General features: G+C 38.9%; 3 pseudogenes; 2 read left to right on the forward strand and 1 right to left on the reverse strand.

Annotated features, from left to right (window-relative positions):
• Positions 1-4,556: 4,556 nt before the first annotated feature.
• On the forward strand, positions 4,557-6,460 carry LOC145488013 (uncharacterized; annotated as a pseudogene).
• A 76-nt stretch (positions 6,461-6,536) lies between these two features.
• LOC145487591 (uncharacterized) lies at positions 6,537-9,191 on the reverse strand (annotated as a pseudogene).
• A 3,370-nt stretch (positions 9,192-12,561) lies between these two features.
• LOC145487395 (uncharacterized) lies at positions 12,562-14,810 on the forward strand (annotated as a pseudogene).
• The last annotated feature ends 4,458 nt before the right edge of the window (positions 14,811-19,268 follow it).

Below are 19,268 nucleotides of genomic sequence, written 5' to 3' on the forward strand. Positions count from 1 at the left end.
CTCTCCACACTGACCGCAAGCCCTTTCTCAAGATATTTTCAACTCAAGGTTCTATGTCAGTCCTTGCAGCATCTCACCTCCAGCGTTGGGCAATTCTGCTGTCATTCTTCCATTATGACATTAAGTACAAGTCTTCAAGTGATATTGCCAATGCTGATGCTTTATCCCGGCTTCCACTTGAATTCAAACATTATGCAAGCATTGAGAGCCCAATTTTCCATGTTGCAGCTCAGCAAGTCATACAACACCCCATCAAGGCCCATCAGATTGCTCAAGATACAGTTCATGACAAGACTCTGGCAAAGGTGTTGGCTTTCACACAGAATGGTTGGAACATTCGGGAATGCCATGATCCAGATCTCAAACCTTACCTCAAACAACGTCATGAACTCTCAATTGAACAGGGCTGCCTTATCTGGGGATTGAGAGTTATCATCCCTCCAAACCTGAGAGAACCAATTCTGAAGGAGCTCCACTGGTCTCATCCTGGAGTGGCCAGAATGAAGTCCATGGCTCGGTGCCATGTGTGGTGGTCCAAGTTAGACGCTGATCTTGAGCAGATTACCCGTGTATGCCTGCAGTGTTCCAAGACATGGAATGCACTACCTGCAGCACCCCTCTGCCCATGGACATGGCCCTCTGGCCCTTGGAAGAGTGTCCATGTTGATGTTGCCACTTCTGAAGGGAAAAACTACCTTATCTTGGTAAATGCGTACTCTAAATGGCCTGAGGTGGCAGGACCTATGAGAAGCACTGATGCAGCAGCTACTATCAGTGTCCTTTCCAACTTGTTCACCAGATATGGATTCCCAGAGCAAGCTGTCAGCGACAATGGACCCCCTTTCAATCAAAAGAATATGGGGATTTCTTGAGCTCAATGGCATACAGCACGTCTTGGTGTCACCATACCATCCTGCTGCCAGTGGCCAAGCAGAGCGTTTTGTTCAAACATTCACGAAATTTCTGCAAGCATCAGAAGGAGATGGAACTTTACATCTGCGTGTCCAGAACTAACTTTTGTTGTTCAGCCCGTGCGGAATTTGAGGAAGGAGGTGATATGTAGTACATTGTATACAGCGGTTATTGCCATGTTCGCGTGCTCATTATGGTATTCTCTTGTGTCCGCCATCTTGAGTTGCACGCATGGGTTCTTCCTCTCCAAAAACATAACAGGGGTGATATCACTTACTAAGATCTCCACATAGGCTAAGATCATTGTCTTGCAGGAAAAAAAAACATACCACAGACAGCTGTGAAAATAAATAATATAACAATTTTCATTTTTGCTTCACAAGATTACTTTGCAAGTGTAAATTAACAGGATTGACCTTGTTGCTAATACTGACTAACCTTAAATGATGTACAAAGATTTGAGGATTAGTTCATACTACCCACTGAAGAAAAATAATTTGGGTGAGATCTTTCCAATAATGGGCTATAATAAAGATGCTTGAAAAGCATAAAAATTACAGTTAACAGTACTACTTTAAAAATGACACAAGTACATAATATCAGACAAATTTGTATAACTGGGCAAACCTTGAACAAATTTAATCAGCGAAAATTGACAATGTTGTCCTTACATGCATTCTAACAAATAATCTCTCAGTCAGCCATGTTGGCATAATTTTATAGCCCTAAAAAGATTCCTAACCTTTCTTAAGACAAGTTTGATAGTCTTTCAGACACTGCATCACAAAGTCTCACTGATTTAATATTTTGCTTGCTTTTAGCCCTTAGGAAATCAGTCAGCATAATTTAGAAGATGCCAATAGCTCAGTGGATGTTTTTGGGGAAGGTATTTTTGGCATTTGCTCCAGAAGATTTATAGAGGGATCACTGTTGCTGTAAAGCAATTTAAAGATCGTGTTTCTCTCTAACTTGTTGAGCATGAAGCTTCCATTCTTGCCAAAATGGAACATCCAGGTAATATGGGTTGTACATAACAGAAATGACTGGAGTGACAGTAATAATAATAATAAGAAGAAGAACTTTATTAAAATCTCCTCAGAAAACCTATTTACAAATCTTCACACATTCCACTATCATAGACTAAAATAATAATAATAATAATATATTTCAATAGCGCTTATCCAGATCTGTTCAAAGCGCTTTACAGAAGTAAAAGAACTTAAAAGAAAGTCCTATGAGATAAAAATACAGAGTACATGCTAGAGCAGGTGGGTAGGGGAGAAATATTGTAACAGCAAAATACATATGGTCATCATAATAATATACCAGTAGGCTGAGCAATTATAAACATTAAGGTACTACCATCTGATGCTTGCCCTCCCAGGAATGCTAACTCAGTTTTGTCTGAACTGTTGAAATAAAGAAAGACAAAAACTCAAGGTAGCTTCCCATGACTTTTTAGTGACTTAAAATTTTGAATTGGTGGTCTGATGTATAAGTGTCATTTACTAGCTACAAATGACAGTCCTGGTTCTTGTTAGAATTTAAGTGCCTAATCCTCCAGTACATATGATCTTAATTCATGAATTTATTGTTTTCGTCACATAGGTTTACTTCTATTGTTTGGATACTGTATTGATTCCAGGCCTTTTCTCCTTATAACTCAATTTCACGGGTTAAAGGGTCACTGTGTGACGTTTACATCTCTAGTACTTAAACACAACCATCTCCAGAGTGAATGGTGCCGAATCATTTATGAGTGTTCAGATGCCCTAATATACATTCATTCCAAGGGATACCTTCATAATGATTTGAAGGGTGACAATGTGATAATTAGTGATGACAATAACACTCTACACCCTGTAATAATAGATTTCGGTAAATCAACAACACTGTCCAAAGGGAAACTCTAGAAACTCTCACAGAGAGATCAAGACAAGTATAGGAAATACCATAAGCATAAAGCCATTGAAGTCGTCAGAGGAACTCATTCCCAATCTCAAGCAAGTGACATATACGTATGTGGACTTCTGCTGTCTTTGTTGTGCAAACATAAGCCATATGAGGCTCTTCGTAAATTAGCAGTGTGGTGTATTAAGAGAAACCCAGAGAAGCGACCGCAAACACAGCAGTTGGCTACCGAGTTAAAAGCACAATATCAAGAGACAAATTTGTAAATTTCAACACCCTTAACCTTGCTCAAGTAAGCTCTTTTATATTCACACAAATAAGCTTTCTCACAAATGCAGTTTTGAGTGACAATGAAGTTAAATATGTATTCCCCATTGTTTCTTCATACTTCAAAAAGTTACTGATGGATAGCTTGTTCAATTCACTTCATGCTACACCTTGGAACAGCGTCAACTAGAATGCAGATATAGAAGAGAAACCCTCAATATGATGTGCAAAGTGTAGAAATTAAGCTTAGCTAAATATAAGTTACATCGATTGAAAAAATAAATGTTTACAAACTGAGCGAGCTCAGTCCAATTAGGGCTCGCTCACACCGCTGTCTCTGGCTTATTTTAAGAATTTTCACAAAGTTCATATTTTCTAGATTTCAAATACAAGTGAAACCCTTGATAGAAGGCAAACGTATAGAATTTCAGCTTAATTATAAGTTAGGAATAAGGTTAAATAAACGCTTACACAACAAGTGAGTTCAGTTCACTTAGGACACGCTCACAGCGTTGTCTTTTTTATGTATCTTACCAGATTTTGAAAATTTTCGAAAGACAAAATTCATTTAGGTTATGTTGGGTAAGCTTTGACAACACATAAACTTAAGTTTCTTGTTAAGCACTGAGCATCTCGACAACACCATTTCAATGCGATAGAAGGAAAACGTTAATCAAAAGCAATGTCATAAATCACTGGTTACCTTAATCTAGAAGCCATCCAGTTGACCATGGAAGACCAGCAAACCAAATGAAGCTAACTAAGACTGGTCGCGAAATAGGTTCAACAAATTCAAGATGGCGTACAAGATGTCCGCGAATAGCATGCAATTTCTAAGCATAATCTGACGTCACTATAGAAACACACGAGAGTAAACAAAAAGCCACGCGACGCTGCTGGGGGGTGAAAATCTTTCTTGACCCACTCCTTAAAATACTCAAGGTCGCCAAAGCTAGGCACACTATACAAAGTCTCTTTTGAGCTCTTTTAGGGGCTTAAAAGCAGCCTTTTCCCACGAGGCTTTACACACAATACAATTGAACAATGAAGTTTTAGTTGAGTGCAAAAAAAATGGCGGCTAACAAAGTGTCTGAGTTTCGAGGTAAAAACCTAACTAATTTCTGGTACTTTTGCTCTGGTTTTTACACAACAAGATGCCAAATAGACGGAAAAATCAAACATATGTCGTTAATGTCTATAAAATTTGCTTTTATTTGGTGGTATTTTTGTATTGGTCCATGACAACGTCGCTTGGTCCAAGGTATTTAAAGATGAAATACTGTAGTTTCACCACATGCGTTTGTTATTGACCGATCATGCAGACCATGCTGCAGACCAAATTTCAAGCTGTGTTTACTTTATTCCCTGACAGGCAATCGAAAAGCACTTGGATTTCCTCAAGAAACACTGTAGATTGTGTGGTAAAAGCTTAAAAAGGAATGGCAGAGAATATGGGAAGGAATTATTCGAAGCAGTTCTTAGTAGAAAGGTTCATGTTAACATAGCAAATACACGACTTTCATAATGGCGGATGGTGCAAGGACCTGGAAACAATTTTGCATGTAAACGAGGCCACAAAGGCCTCTCGAAGACGTAAACAAAGCGTGTATGAGGGCTTTAGGTTAAGTGTTGCCTTTGTGCGAAGACAATATCGTCAATTAAGGTCAATTACCGTTTAGTATACAGTACTTTAGAGATGCCTACACATTGCTGCGTTCCAGAATGCACCAAGAAAGGTTATCGGGAGGAAGACGGGTCAAAAGTGTCGTACTTTCAATTTCCCAGCGAAAACATGTTAAAAAAGAAGTAGATACATGCTATCAGGCGAGACGAAGGAAAAGACTTTAAAATAAGCGAATCAACAAAGGTATGTTCCAGACATTTCAGAAAAGATTTGAAGAAGACTCTCGCCGGGAAAATTTGTCTCAAATCTGGCGCTGTACCATCGATATTTTCTTGGATTCGCACGTCGCCTCGCAAGAGAAAGCCACCGACAGAAAGGTACACGTGCGAACCAGTGGCATCAGCTTCCACTGCTTCTAGCTCAAGCAGATCGAATGCTTCTCTTGAGAGTCTCTCCCGGTTTGAAATGGAAAACCAAATGGAAGTATTGCTTTGACGTGCAGCGATGTTGAAATGGAGGCTATGAACTCGAATGAGTTGTCAGAAATGGAATCTTGTGATCATGACTTGGCGGAAGCCATCGCTGACCAAAACAAAAGAATTACAGATTTGGAACAGGAAATCGCTGACTTGAAGTCGCAATTACAAAGTGCTCAGCGTCAAATAACAAACCTCATGGAGAAACAATTTACACTTGAAAACTTAAAATCTAAGAACAATACAGCACCTTTTTACACTGGATTTAATAACTGGGATGTTTTTGAGGCCGTGTATAATTACCTTCATCCCAGCGAGCGAGGAGAAAATATTGTTTACTGGTGCTCTGCCAATGTTGAGGTCTCTGTCGATTATGACCAGGATCTGTCAGAAGAGTCTTTTACCAAAAAAAGGAAGAGCTAGGTCTTTGAGACCAGTGGACGAATTTTTTATTGTAATGTGCAGATTGAGACAAGGGTTTCACGAAGATCATTTGGCTCACCTGTTTAATGTGTCAACACCAACTGTAAGCAGGATAGTCATTACATGGATTAATTTTATGTATTTTAAGTTTGGACACATCAACATATGGCCTTCGAGGGAAGTTATAGACAAAACAATGCCTGAAGCATTCAAGAAAAAATATGGATCAACTCAGGTAATAATTGATTGCACAGAAGTAAGATGTCAAATGCCCAGTAGCCTGCAACTGAATGGAGAACTATTCAGTAGTTACAAGAACCACACAACACTCAAGGGCTTGGTGGGAATTTCTCCTGGAGGAGCTATTACATTTGTGAACCAGTTGTATACTGGAAGTATCTCTGACAGGGAAATTGTCAGAAGAAGTGGCCTATTGGATTTGCCCTTTCAAGAGAAGGATTCAGTAATGGCAGACAAAGGATTTACCATTTCAGATTTGCTTCCTTTGGGTGTTTCCCTGAACCTGCCACCTTTTCTTGGGGGGTCAAATCAAATGCCAGCAGAGGACGTTGTTAAGACCCAGGAAATTGCAAGTCTGAGGATTCACATTGAACGAGCAATTAACAAGATTAAAAACTTTCACATCTGGGACCGAGTAATACCCCTTCACCAAATTGGTGTTGTCAACCAGATGTGGACAGTGTGTCCATTCTTGTGTAATGCACAGCTCAACATAATATCAATGTGATGGTGACAATGATACATAAAAGTCTTTATATTGACTATTGTATTCTTCTTAATTATTGAGCATTTCTTATTAAGGAAATTAATGTTACTGTTGAAATAAAAAATGCAAAATTTTATTTAATGCATGTGTGTTATGTGTGTTGTAATAAAAACTGTTAATGGACATTCCAGTTGATGTAGATTATCAATTCTCTTTATACTTGTTAACATAAAATTCACAGTAATAATGAAGTCTGCATATCTTGCCTATTTTCAAAACATTAAATATGTACATAATTTTCCTTGTTCAATGTATGAAAGGTTAAGGCTTTGATCTGATTTACACTTTTGCTACTGTTGCTAGGTTACCGTATGCTTGTTGCATGATGACCTGTGTACTGTTTGCAAGAAAGTCGAGTAAAAGAACACTACTTCAACACATCAACTGACTTTGTATTCTCTCTTTCGCCTGGCAGTAAATTTACAAAATGCTCCAGTATATATTACAGTGGAATCCTGATTTTTGGAACCACCGAGGGAATTGAAAATTGGTTTGCGGAATCAAAGGTGAAAATGAAGTGTTCAACTAAGACAGGAAACAACTTGCGGTTTGAGTTATTGCGAGTTCCAATCATCAAGATTCTACTGTTGAGAGATCAGGATTCTACTGTATGAAGTTCATGAGAGACAAGAATATTTTCTGGAATGACACATTTCCTATTAATAACAAAGACATAATGGTTACTGAGAGTTTGTAAATTGCATCCACTGAGAATCTGACATCAAGTTGCACTTGTAGTTACATATTGTAACACCATACAACTGTCAGCACTGACTACCTGACAATTTCCATCATGCATTTTTGCAGATGCAAATTTGATAAAATGTGTGAAATAGTAAGACAACAACTTTTGTTTAAGGTTTCTCCAAAACATGGGGTCAAATGGTATTCTTTGGACATAAAGGCTCTTACTAGTATAAACTATGAAATCACACCATCTTGCTCCAGTTGCTGCCATTTGTCCCTGTACTTGTGCATAATAAGGGTGGTCTTCTTTTAATTTACATTCAGTGTCTGTTGTTTTCTCCATGAAAAACTTTGGATCAGAGCAAGCATCCAAGGGTGTCACATGGTGTTTTGTGTAGGGGCATTTTACTTTGGCAAGACCAAAATGATCCACACATCCAAAGTCAATTACTTGTGCATCTGGAGTTGCTCCAATTATTGGAATGCCTTGAGAGACAACAAATCCACAGGGCAAAACCTTAACTGGTGTTCTCCTGCTGCTCATAAATTTTTCATATTCTACCAGAGCTACTGGCTCGTACTTTTTCCCATGCTCCAAATATTTAGATGTCACTGGCTTGGGATTCAAAAGTGTCTCAGCGAAATGTTGATGATTTCGCTGCCGTTTTGAAATAAGATGAAACTTTGAGGCAGTAAATCGGAAAGACCACTCATCTCTCCATTTGGTGCACTCTGCTTGTTTTCTTGTTTCCTTTTCGGTTGAATTAATTTGCTCTTCATCCAGCCTCAGTGTATCAATGAGCTGCATTTCCTGTTCTGATAGGTTTTCAGGAATTGCCATGTTTTCAATGTTCCTTAATGGGAATCATGGAAAATTCAGGCCTTCCTTATTTGGGACTTGCAGTCTGGGGATGCAATCAATTGATGCAGTGGCTTTAAAGTTTGACTCAGTGACTGCAGTTTGGTAGCACAAGTATGATCCAACCTGACATGGGCCAAATCTGGTGTCCCTGAAGTCATTATGTTCTGTTTCCACATCAGCCATTTGTGATAGACCCATATTGGGATCAATGTTCCTCAGTGTATTTTTAAGGACCTGTTCTGCATTTTTGTCATGTCCAGTTTTCATTCTTGCTTCATACAAGAGGCACTTTAAACCTGATCATGACCTCCCATCATCATCTTTGATTTTGTTTACTTGCACTTCTATTATTGGCTGTGGGGTAATGTTTGCACCCCCACCTTTCTTGTGCCATTGCTGCAATTGCGATGTGCAGGCCAAAGGTACATGCTCGTCGTCCTCTTCAGATAAATCTTTTGTGGTGGCACAGTTAAACAATGAGAACTTGCACAATTTAAACATTAAAGCCAACACATGGTTACAAAATCCCACCTTGCCTGCTACACAAGAACAACACGCACTCCTCACTTCGCCAGATAAGATGCAAAGGGCAATCTGTAAAGTATGTGGCTGGTCATGCTTTCTAAAGCTGTGACAGCACTTGCTTTTAACAAAAAAATACCGCTGATCACTTGTACACTGAATATCCTCGAGATATTCATCATCCAGGAACCGTTTTGCTTTTATCAAGGCTGTTGGGAGGGTGTGGTGTTCTTTGTCAGCGATGGATTTTCCAGACTTCATGATGTGGCAGTTCATTTCGAGTCTTGTAAACATGGGCATCTTTTCCAGCGAAGTACTCCAACCGTCGACGGGAAATTGCACTGAAACACCATCCTCGCTCGAAATATTGGTAGTGGTACTCGATCGTTCTTTTCTGCGACTGTAAATCTTATCTGGATCCGGGTCAACAACATCTTTGTCTTTACCCATTCGGATGTACTCGTGCACTCGTTTCACAAGCTCTGCTTTCGTTTTCAGACCTTTACACGAATCACCACGGCACTTAAGCCACAGTTGAAGTTCTGCGGTTTTTAGCTCTTCAGGCTTTTGACCGAGGAGAGAAGCACCTGGAATGTCATCTTCTGTGAGCAATATCGCATTTGAAGAGTTACCGTGTAAACCACTCGAAGAGGACGCCATACTGCAATAAACAAACGTGACGCTTTGAGGCCTTTGTGACCTTGTTTTCATGCTATTATCCCCAGGTTCCGCGCTACGTCCGCCATTATGAAAGTCGTGTATGATACTACTGATGTACATCCTGAAAAGTTGTGTGCAGCATACAGAGCAAAGTTATATCGGTTAAGTTGTTTGAATGAAGAAGATGAGGCTGTGGTAGGGATCAAATCAAAGGAGACCTATGGTCAAACTTGTGGATTAAGTAATCTAGAGATGAAACATGTTGACGAACTTGCAATTATTGGTGTATTTTTAAAGGCTGTTAAAACAAGCGGGGTTCATACAACGCAAGGTCGCACTTATCTAAAGCGTAGGCTTTTTTGGTTGGCTTTCATTGCACACATATTACAGAATAGCTGGGGTGGCAAAATTGCATTTGAACGTGGAGTGGTAAAGGCTAAGGGTTCCTGGGTCACACAGGACACTCCTGCCAAAAAAATTAATAGACTACTCCCCCCCCCCCCAACACACACACACACCCAGATCTTGATGTTGATGTTTGTCTGCCTGCTGGGAAGATTTGCATGTATTCAAGTCGTACAAGCTTACAGACCTTTTTCATTGCACTTCACTCAACGCTATGGGTAAGGTTTCTTATGAGACAGCACTTCTAATCCAATGAGGAACTGCTTGTCTCTATATATATTGCACATAAAATACATCAAAATAGGTAGCCTCTTCTGCAAGCATTTTCAGTGTTGATCCAAAAATCTGTCCACTCATAAACATGTACTCCTACAAGCTCACAGGAGGTTTCTTTCCCTTTGTTATCTTTTTAATCAGGAAGCAAAAGTGTAAACACAAGACAGGGTAAAAATCGTTTAAGCTTATCAAAATCAAGTATTTGGGAATTTTTTTCCAAGTTTATGTGCATTTCACATCCCACTCAGAGTTCAGTTCAATATACTAGAATAAACAAGGCAAGTGTAGAGAGCAGATGTAAGCTGTTTAACTTGCGCAAGAACACTGGCTAGAACGCATGCCAGTGTTGTGAAATTATTCTCAGGGTTGTGGAAAGAGAATTGCTGAAAGCAGCAAAACGACAGATGAACACTAGATCACCAACTGGAGATGCTGCAATGCGTCCCAACAGTTACATCGACAGGAATCGACCAGCAAATCATGGCGTTCTTTGTTTCTAGGCAGACAGACAAGTGGTGATGACCAAAGAGTGTCGAGAGTAACCCCTATTTGTGATCAAATCGAATCTGGTAAGAATATCGACGGAGAACGAACAGTCATCAAAATAAGTTCCTTCTTTGTTTATGTTGTGATGTTCAAGCTTATGCGTGAGTGATTTTTCACTTTCATGTTGTTTGATGAGTCAACGTCCATGTACCAAAATTAAGTACGTTTCTGACTAGGTAAACAGAATTTATCCCAACAAAAGTCAGACATTTTTCACAGTTGAAACTCCAGACGTAGAGATCTCCTTTACCCACATGATCAGGACTCAACGTGGGAATTAAGTTTTATTATGATAAGAAGAATTCAGTTCAGCACATTGGTCGTATAAGCTCCAAATCATTACCGTTTCGCTGTATTAATTTAATGTCTTTTTTAACATCCCTAGAAAAGTAGCTGTTTTGAAAAGGCATTATTGAAAAAGTAAAGAAATTCATGAAGAAATCTGAGGAATCATATCATTTTCTTCCAAAACTTTTAAGGGGCTTCCCATGTTCACTAGATTCCTTTAAAATGTTGCATATAAATTCAAGTATTTCTTAACCTTGTTTCTAGAGGTTCCCTTGAGAATATCCCTCAATTAAACAAACAAGTGAAAAAAAAGTTCCTGGTTCCCTTAAATTTCTTGTTTCTCAAAACCCCTGGGGAAGGAAGTCATTATAACATGCTCTTGTAATAGAAATTTACCAGTTGTTTGAAAGTATTAGGATATAGCATGAAACATAATATGTAAAGTTAGTATATTTAGTGAGATTTCCAGAGAAGAATATAAAAATAGGATGCTATGTTGATTGTTCACCACACTAGGTGCTGAATATAACATTTCTGTAGCTTAGTTATTAAGCTCGCCATCCTTGCCATCTTGGCAAGTAATAAACATGGTGGACAGTTGCTGAATGAAATTTTTGCTTATTCAAAAGGAAACACTCCAAGTTCAATATGTTGGAAAGCATGGGGAATTTTTAAAATGACAACTGTTTCCCTTAAAGAAGATTTCTGGTCCATACTGCTTAGTCTCAGCACCGTAATGTTTATGAATTTATTTTTCGCAGAGTCTTGCTTGCTTGTTTTAATTTAATGCCTAACTTTATGAGTAAATTGATTCACAAACAATGTACATTGAAGAAAGCTTTTCGTGGCTGTATATAAGAAAACAAGCGAACAATCGCATCTGTAGTTCCTTACTGTAGTCCGTTATTTCATAGTTTCTAATATTCACTGAGTACTAAAACAATTATTCACCTTGGCCTTAGTGAACATTGGAATGAAGTTATTTTGTATAGTCGGCCTATATTTTCTACGTCAATATTTGGTAACAGTTTCCGTTGATCATTGGTCTGAACGTAGATATTTTACCTTAAAGACGACCAAAAAACGTGAATAGAGTTCCGCCATCTTGGAAAAATACAAGCTGCGTTACATTGGTCAGCAGTGTGATGTGACGTAGGAACGTTAAAGGGATTTTTCGCGGGATCTTTGAAACATGCTCTCTTGCCCGCTCTCTACCTTGCGTTCGCATAGTGTTCATTAGAATATCTGAAAAAGCCTTGCTTTCTTTATATGTGAGGGTTTCTAGAAAATGGTGAACTGTTGTGTCCCTGGATGTACGAATTATTCAGCAAAAAGTAGTAAAACAGCAGACATAAGCTACCACAAGTTCCCATCGGACAAGCAGCGAAGGAAAATATGGATGGAGAGGATATGCCACCAGTGCAATACAGCTATGTTTGCAGTGCCCATTTTTTGCCAAGCTGTTTCGAGGTCAATATCCATTCGCAGATTACGGGACAGAAGTGTAAACGAAGACTGAAGGAGGACGCTGTACTGTCTGAGTTTGATTATGGCATGAGGCCAAAAAACCACGATTGTCAAGCAAAAATTGCCTTGAACGACGAAGACATGAAGAAGTTAGTATTCTATAATATTCTACATGCTTTCATTTCTGCTGCATACGTCTCGTTGTCCAATTTAATACACACTGCCATTTGTCTGCCTAATTCAGCTGATCTAATGCTTGTTTATTGGTATCATGAGAATGAGGATCTGTCCTAGCGAGAACATGCTTTGTTTTGATTTTTCAATGCTTTGATAGTGTTCTTGAAAAATTGTGGCGGCAAATCATCACAGGGTATAATTAAACTGGCCTACTGATTATCAAACGCCTATGCTCTTATTTATTGATTGCTTTGTTTATTTGTCAAAATAAAGGTCACCCTTTTTACACCTGACCTTCTGCTTTGTTCTAATTCATCATCCACAAACTAACTAGGAATATAATACAGCAAGCTATGTCTTGTTGGTTTTGTTCTCCCATCAACAAAATTACTTCAATATTCATATCGGGGCAATAAATGTTTTATAATGGTTTTCCACTCACAGTTCCTTTGTTTTGTTATTATCCTTCTCAAGAGAAAAATGTTGTGCTGGACTATTCTACATGTACATGTATATAACTGAAGTGCAATTCCCATTCGAAAAGAGGAGAACTAGAATCTATACACTTTTTCACTTTTTTGTTAGGCTGTTGTAGAACTATTACTGACTGCCCAAAATGATGACAGCTCTTCCCAAGATGGTTTAATAAGTAATGAGGAATCTGTCCTTGGTGATAACAAACCTAACCATGACCCCCCTGCACGACCACAGATGCATGACATTGGAATTCAATGCTGTTTTGACCCTATATGCTATAAAACTGTTGAAACTCAAACAGATCAAATGGGTAATGCATCTAACAATGTTTCTAAGAGGACAAGCAATGAGCTTCCCTTACCTGGTCAAGATGGGGCACATGTTTCATTCCATGCAGAAGAATCAAAAGTTAAGCATGACCACAGTTATGCCATGCAGCCACCCCCTTATGTAATTTTCCCTACATATGAGGATGACAGCTTCAATGCTATCTCACCACCTCCACTGTATGAAGTAGTTGTTTTGAGAACAACTACTGAGGATGATGAAAGTGTTCTGGGCAATGAGAATGGTGATGACAGCGATGATGATGATGATGATGAGGATGATGATGATGAGGACGATAGAGATGATGAAGACCTAGATCCCCATTGGTTACCTGGTGAAGAAAAATGTACTGATGACGACAACTTATTGCCTAAAGATGAAGATGATGGGGACTGTACATCTAGCACACCCGACTGTGAAAATAAATACCTGGTGTTTCATTCATGTCTCAATAAGTTGCTAAAAAGGTGTCCCGACTGTGGAGATGTGATAATACAACATGAGAGGAAAACAATTGGTAGCATGCTATCAATTAAGTTAGCCTGCAACAGTGGCCACATCACTTACTGGGATTCACAGCCAGTGGTGAAAAAGAAACCCTTGGGTAACCTGTTGATGGCAGCATCCATTCTGTTCGCTGGTAACACCTTTGCTGCTATCAGTTGCTTCGCCTCATGTTTCAATCTCCAGTTTTTTAGCGAAAGTGTTTATTACAACACACAACAAAAGTATTTGATTCCTGTTGTTAATGAGGCATGGGAGGCTGAAAGAAGATGCCAAATTGAAAAGCTTAAAGGGAAGGCAGTTGTCAATCTTGATGGTAATGGCCATTGTGACAGTCCAGGACACTGCACCAAGTACAGCACCTACACACTCATGGATGATGACACTGGGGATGTTGTAGCTTTTAATGTTGTTCAGGTTTCTGAGGTCACATCATCTAATGCTATGGAAAAAAGGCTTTTCCAGGTGCATAGAAATGCTGGAAAGTAAAGATGTCAACATTAGTAGGATTGCAACAGACCGTCATGTGTCCATCAGCAGTTCCATGAACAAAGACCACCCAACTATTAATCACCAGTATGATGTTTGGCACCTCTCTAAGTGGGTGGTAAAGAAGCTCACAAACAAAGCCAAACAAAAGGGTTGTGAGGAGCTATCCCCATGGATACAGTCTATTGCTAATCACCTCTGGTGGTCTGCTGCAACCTCCAATGGTAGTGTGGATCTTTTGCATGAAAAATGGAAATCAGTCTTGAATCACACTACCGACAAACATAAGTGGTCAGGGAACACCCACTTTCATGAGTGCAGTCACAGATGCATTTCATCCTCTGAAGCTAAGAGAATCTGGTGGCTCAAACCAGGTACCCCAGCTCAGTTAGCTTTGGAGGAAGTGGTCCTGAACACTAAGCTCTTGAAAGATCTGGCTAAGCTTACTGACTTCTGCCACACTGGCAGACTTGAGGTCTATCACTCGATGATGCTCAAGTACTGCTCAAAAAGGGAACATTTTTCATACCAGGGCATGGTTGCCAGGATTCAACTTGCTACAATTGACAACAATGCAAACATTGGCCGTAATCAAGCTCGAGTACAGGTAGGAGAACATGCAGGTGAGGCACGCTACAAGATGTGCTTTCCAAAAGCCCATAAGCGATGGGTTATCAAGCCAATTAGTGAGAAGAAATCATAGTTATTTGTCAGGTATGATTTCAGAGGTTATCAAGCGGTGCGAGGAAGGGAATGCAGTTGCCCAGCCTTTGCCTGTTCAGCTACCAAAGAACATTGCTTCAGAGCCAGCACCACTTAAGGCAGACTTGATACAACAACATCGGTCAAGATTTAACTAATGAAAATAGTCTTATGTAGCTTTAGAAGTACCAGTTATTTTTTCTTCATAATTAATTTTGGAGAATAGTGATACTGAAGAATCATTATCCTTAGTCTTTGACTCTAACTGGTAAACACAAAACATAAAAACCCATAAATATTCTAGTATACATCAATGCCAAAAGTAAAGTAAAATTTTTTTGGACCAAGTAGTCAGTTAATTTACCAATGAAAGTAATATATACCCATTGAGAAAATGAAAACATGAACAAAATGATGCCCATTCACTGGAAACAAAAATATATATGTGGTACAGTAACAGTAAAAACTCAAGAGCTTGGTTATGTGATCATTTAATCGCTATTCTGTGTTTCACGCCTCCTGCGAGGCAATCATCAGGCTTTTACTGTTATTCACTGCTCTAGTTCAGCTATTGAGTACTTTGTAGATGAGAATTTCACTCCATTTTTTGGTTATATGGTACAGTATATATGAGAGAGGCCTAAGTAAATAATTATTAAGTATTTATATATCATTTCAATATTTTCAACTTATAAATAGTTTTAGGGTAAATCCACATCACTCATCTGCATACCGAAACCCTTCAAAGGCAAACTCTTCTTCTGGTTCAGGTGGAGGATAGAAGTTACGAATGCACATAACAGCACAAGATGGAAGAACCACCCTTACCTCTTTCCCTAAAATCCCCCAGCACCATCGGGCCAGTTGCCTGTAGGCTATATGTCTAAATAGTTTATGTTCTGGCCCATCATAAGGATCTTTGTATTGCTGCTTATATTGAAACCAAGCAGTCTGCAATACCCATCTGTTGATACTGGATAAAACCCTGGGTGTTGGGTTATACATGGAGGCTCCTCCTGGCATTTGCCACTTGTGACTGCCTCAATATTTTTATTTTTGACTGCCTCAATTTCTTGGCAGCAAATGCATGCCTCCACTCGTCCCATAATCTGGCACTTGAACACCTGAATTATAAGCAAAAACGCAATATCACATTGAGTTGTGTTCACCAAAAAAAAAAGAATAAGAAGGAAAAAAAGGATTTAGACTAGTGCATAAACAAAATTAGCAGTGTACGAGTTGGTGAAGCAAGCACCCCTTTAAAGAATTCGTAGTAAGTACGAGTTAAACATGTATTTCGGTAACATTCCTGATCTGTAATGCAAATTATTAAAGTTATAAATGATCTATGTTGTAGTCAAAGGAATGCTTCAAATTGACAACATAACCAGATGTTACAACCAGACCGAGAAGGAAATTAAATCGTGCTCCCAGAGTTTTATTTTTTTGGTTGATCTGCATAAACATAAGCAGAAAGCGACACCGCGGTAAACAAACAGGCTTCGATTTTTTTTTTAACTTTAGTAACCTCCTAGTTTAGTTTTCACTGTTTTAGGAGTAATTAATTGATTAAAGCTCGGGGTTTCACAACTCAATTTGGCTGGAATTGTCCAATGCAAAAAGGAAAACCTCCTTGGAATAAATTGTTAAATAGTGCAAAATTTATCACAAAGATGTAATAAATTTGCTCACGGCATTTAAGCTTAAATCGACCTAAACCGACAAACGATGCCACATCATTCAGCGTTAAGTTCATTTTATTTCACATTACAGTCATCCAACTTAGTACAATGAATCAATCGATTACAACAACACTACATACCAGTCTGCATTCTCAAGTCGAGGATTTGCACCTTCTTCGTCGCTTTCCATAGGCCCCTTGCCTGACAGGCTTTCAGCTTCATCTGAGTTGATATGCGGTTCAAACTGATATGGCTGAATGGTAAGCCTTTCACCGTCTTGTTCATCGTCGAAATTATCGAAAGAAGACCCAGCTTCAGACATAATTCAAACCTGAATTCAGCAATATTTTGAACTTGACCTCACTAAATGTAAAGTACACAACTGGAAGATGCGGAAGGATCAAATTGCTTTGACGATTTGACCCCATACGATGATACGCTGACTGACTTCTGAGCAGGCAATCCGTTTCCAAGATGGCGGATTTCTAATCGCATTTTAAGTCAACTTCAGTAGCAGAATTACTCTCTAATTTGTAAGATAGAGCAACGGGAATAGGAAAATTCAAAGCAACGATGGTTGGCCTTTCTTTTGAAAAATCCTTATTTTTGCACCAAAGTTCCCCTTTAATGTCCGATTATTTGCCAAAGGCGTAGAATTGTTAAATATTACTATTTTCTGATGATATATTTCTCTGTCACAGGCTTTCATTGGATATCCTAACTCCAACAAAGTGAGGGAATTTGTCTGTGAGTCTGACACTGAGAGGGCAATTGTGAAAAACATTGTGTTTAAGAACGAGAAAGCAGTTGCAAGGGCTGTTTGGAAGAATGAAGACATGAAAGAGCAGGTATTTCTTGAAGTCCTTAGTGAAGTTAAAACTGAAGTGAAACATTATGCCAAGGACCCTAAATGTCTGTTAAAGGTTACCAATCCAGCTGTGGTGACTTCCTTTAATACGTAACCTGAATGACCTTTTCATGCATATCATGTAACGTGTCTTCTTTGTGTAAAATGACTGCCCAATTACAAACATTTTTTAACCATCCGAAAGTAATGGCTACCCGAAAGTAACGGCTACCTGAAAGTAGTGGCTCCTTGGGCCTGCTAAATCTGAAAGTAACGGGGGCCGTTACTTTCGGAATTCTACGGTACCTAATAGAGAGGAAAAATCACTTGAGACCTGAAAACTCTGATCAAAATGGTTAAATCCAACGTGTTTTGCAGGGCTATAAGCTTGCCACAAGAGGCAAATTAATGTCTTGTTACCAATGTGCAGGCATCCGAACACAGCTGCTGGCGGCTCATGGCATCACCGCTCGTTACTTGCATGTCACACTCACACGCTTACTTGTTTTGCTTTCTTTCCCATGGTTTTCGAGGAAAAGAGAGACTGCTCGCAGTCTACACACCATCATAAAGCTCTGCTGATCAGCAATCCTAAAGAAAGAGTTCATGCAAGCTGACATGGCATATGTGGGGCCACACACACGAGGAATGTGATCAATACGGAAAAACCCTTTCCCTCTTCTTCTCACTTGTCAATTTATTTAGTGCACCACTTTAATAAATAATAATAATAATAAATAAATATTTATATAGCGTCTATCCATGCCTGCTCTAGGCGCTGTACAATTCGCCAAAATGATCTGTACTAATCTTAATAATTAAAAATGTGCATTTAAGAAAGTAATAGAAAGTAAAAATCGCTAAGAATAATAAGTTTTCTTAAGAAGATGAGTTTTGAGTTTAGATTTAAAAGAACTTAGATTGTCACATGAGTGGATAGAAACAGGTAGACTGTTCCAGAGTTCAGGAGCGGAAACAGCAAAAGCTCGAGAACCATATGTCTTCAGGTGAAAATTCGTGGGGTTAACAAGTAATAAGTGTGATGATCGGAGGATTCTGGAAGGTTGGTAGTACGCTACTAGATCTTGAATGTAGACAGGAGATTGTTGATGAAGAGCCTTAAAGGTAAGTAACATAATCTTGAATTTAATGCGTTCAGAAATAGGAAGCCAGTGTAATTCTTTCAGTATTGGAGTGATGTGGTCGTACTTTCGGGAACAGGTGATAAGTCGGGCAGCGGCGTTCTGAAGAGACTGGAGTTCTTTTAAAGCACACTTCAGTACATTGTACAAAAGAGAGATGCAGTAGTCGAGTTTGGAAGACACAAAAGCATGGACCAGGATCTCGGTGGTTTTCGTAGATAAGAATTTCCTTATCCGGGAGATGTTGCGCAGATGATAAGAGGCTGATTTACAAATAGAACTGATATGCGGAAGCGCAATAGCCCTTTAAATTTAATGCTTAACTTTTTTATTTGCATTCCAATGTAATCTAACGCGGATGCTGTGCAATTTCGGGCCGAAACTACCGTCCAAAATTTTGCCTCACATGTTGGTTTATTTAATTATTAATAACATCCAAATAAAAAACTGTGGAGCTCTACTTTTAGGCCTGGCTAAATCTATATATTATTTCTTCTACACACAAGATGCTATTTGTTGAGCAAGGCACCACAAATCTGTCTGCACCTTTTCCATACATTGAGGCTACAATCAATGGCCATCCTTAAAGGAATGCCATGCTTAAACAACTTCCTCCAATATTCAAGGATCTCAATTGCCAGTATGACTTTGTCACAAATGTTAAAAACTCCTTTCAAAAGCATGCAAATTGCAAATAATGTTTGATTTAGAGCCATACAGTTAACAAGACAAATTAAACAAAAAAATGATTACTCTTAAAATAAAATATGTTAAATCAAAGAATACAAGCCGGGTTGCCAATGACCTA

This window comes from Orbicella franksi, chromosome 5 (assembly GCF_964199315.1).
Source record: "Orbicella franksi chromosome 5, jaOrbFran1.1, whole genome shotgun sequence".
In the NCBI taxonomy this organism is placed as follows: Eukaryota; Metazoa; Cnidaria; class Anthozoa; order Scleractinia; family Merulinidae; genus Orbicella; species Orbicella franksi.